Below are 2,500 nucleotides of genomic sequence, written 5' to 3' on the forward strand. Positions count from 1 at the left end.
CTCGTAGAAACTGCCACAGCATTGATGCTTTGTCCGATGAGATTGGTGAAAAACAAAGGCAAACGTTCAAAACCCGAGAACGACATTATTAAACCCAGGATATTACCCACACGATCTTGGATGAAGAAGAGAGCGGAAAAACGAGGAAGCTTCATGAAGCACCAGAAGCTCTTCTTTAAGAACCGCTCTCTTCTTGCGTCCTTAGTCCTGGATGGCACTGAACGTCATGAATGCCGAATCCCGAACGCAGATGTATATCGTTTTTACTGCGAAAAATGGGAGAAGGTGTTGCCATTCAATGGCCTGGGCCAATTTAAGTCATCAGGTGTTGCAAATAACGAATACTTTGAGCCCCTAATTTCGGTGGAGGAAGTTCAGACTGCCATACGGGCCATTAAACCAACGTCAGCAGCTGGGCCAGATGGCCTAACACGGGCTGCAATCTGTGCTGCCGACCCCGAGGGTCGGACACTGACTGCCCTATTTAATGCATGGATGATTACAGGAATTATTCCCAAAGAGTTGAAAAAGAATAGGACGATTCTTATTCCTAAGGTTATGGACGATGAAAAGCTGAAAGAATTGGGGAACTGGAGACCAATAACGATTGGTTCAATGATTCTGAGATTATTTTCCAGAATAATGACTGCACGTCTTGCTCGTGCTTGTCCCTTAAACCCAAGGCAGCGTGGTTTTATAGCGGCATCTGGCTGCTCTGAAAATCTTAAGGTGCTACAGGACCTTATGAGACATGCTAAGAAATTGCACAGGCCGTTGGCTGTCATGTTTATCGACATAGCGAAAGCTTTTGACTCGGTTTCGCATGCTCATATTTTATGGGTGTTAAGGCACAAGAAAGTAGATGAACACGTGGTGGGCATCATCCAGAACGCCTACGATCGGTGTACGACCTCGTTCAAAAGCAATGGCGAGTCGACTCGAGAAATTAGCATACGTGTTGGTGTCAAACAGGGTGACCCCATGTCACCCCTGCTCTTCAATCTTGCCATGGACCCTTTGATATGCACCCTAGAGTCACACGGAGTTGGGTACTCCATTGATACCGACCACGTGACAGCTCTTGCGTTTGCTGATGATTTGGTGTTGGTGAGCGAATCTTGGGTTGGTATGGCCGCCAATCTAGCGATCTTGGAATCATTTTGTGGGCTATCGGGATTGGAGGTTCAGGCCAGAAAGTGCCAGGGCTTCATGATAAGCCCAACCAAAGATTCATATACGGTGAACAACTGCGACCCATGGACTATCAAAAATAAAGATGTCCATATGATCCAACCTGATGAATCAACGAAATACCTTGGTCTGAAAATTGGCCCTTGGACTGGCACTATACAGCCTGATCTACATTGTCAGCTAAAGACATGGATCTCGAAAATCGATGAGGCGCCTCTGAAGCCAACTCAGAAGGTTGAACTACTCAATGCCTATGCCCTACCCAGATTGTTATATCCTGCAGACCACTCGGACTGCAAGCAATCAACTCTCCGTGGGTTGGACCAAGAGATTAGAAAGGCGGTAAAAGGATGGCTCCACCTTCCCGCTTCAACTTGTGATGGACTGTTATATGCCAGAGCCCGAGACGGAGGCCTTGCCATCTTGAAACTGGAAAAAACAATCCCTTCGGTTCAAGTTAGAAGGCTGCAACGTATAGCAAACTCGTCCGATGCTATCACCCGTAATATTGTGTCCTCGCAGGGTATGGAGGAAGAATACCGTAATTTGTGGGTACGAGCAGGGGGTGACAGTGATGCAATCCCAACATTCGTTCTCAGGGACTCGGTGTCAAAAGAACCTGTATATCCGAGACCCTGCGATTGGAGGGAGCATGAATTTCAGAGATGGTGCGAAAAGCCGGTTCAAGGAAGGGGCATTGTAAACTTTGCGCATGATAGAATCAGTAATGCTTGGTTGAGGCCATGGTGCGGCTTTAAACAATGCTTCTTTATCGCAGCACTACAACTAAGGGCAAATATTTACCCAACAAGAGAAAGCTTGAACAGAGGCAGAGATGGGGCCTTACGTTCCTGCAGGAAATGCTCTGCCAGACTCGAGTCCCTTTCGCACATTCTCGGTCAATGTCCTGCAGTACAGAAAGCAAGAATTGCGCGACATAACAAGATCAGTAACATTCTGGCAGACGAAGCGGCTAGATTGGGCTGGTCTGTATACAAAGAGCCACGGTTCATATCCGAGACGGGAGAGATGAGAAAGCCTGACCTCGTGTTTGCAAAAGATGAGGAGGCGGTTGTGATCGATGTCACCGTCCGTTTTGAGCTTTCAAAGAATACCTTGTCAGATGCTGCCTCGCACAAAGTTTCGTACTATACCCCTCTTGGTGATCAAGTCAAAGTGCTGACGAAGGCTAGCAAGGTCACATTCTTTGGATTCCCGGTTGGGGCAAGAGGAAAGTGGCCCCTTGAGAATAACGAGGTACTTACCTCCCTGGGCCTGACCAAACCCAGAACGACATCACTGGCCAAGA

The 2,500-nt window shown here is 47.6% G+C and overlaps 1 pseudogene; it reads left to right on the plus strand.

Moving 5' to 3' along the window:
* Nucleotides 1-2,500, plus strand: part of LOC142917787 (28S ribosomal RNA) — a 10,618-nt pseudogene that overhangs the window by 4,151 nt on the left and 3,967 nt on the right.

This window comes from Petromyzon marinus, unplaced genomic scaffold (genome assembly GCF_048934315.1).
Source record: "Petromyzon marinus isolate PM22_M1 ecotype Great Lakes invasive population unplaced genomic scaffold, UKy_Petmar_22M1.pri1.0 PM_G_Scaffold_52, whole genome shotgun sequence".
Lineage (NCBI taxonomy): Eukaryota > Metazoa > Chordata > Hyperoartia > Petromyzontiformes > Petromyzontidae > Petromyzon > Petromyzon marinus.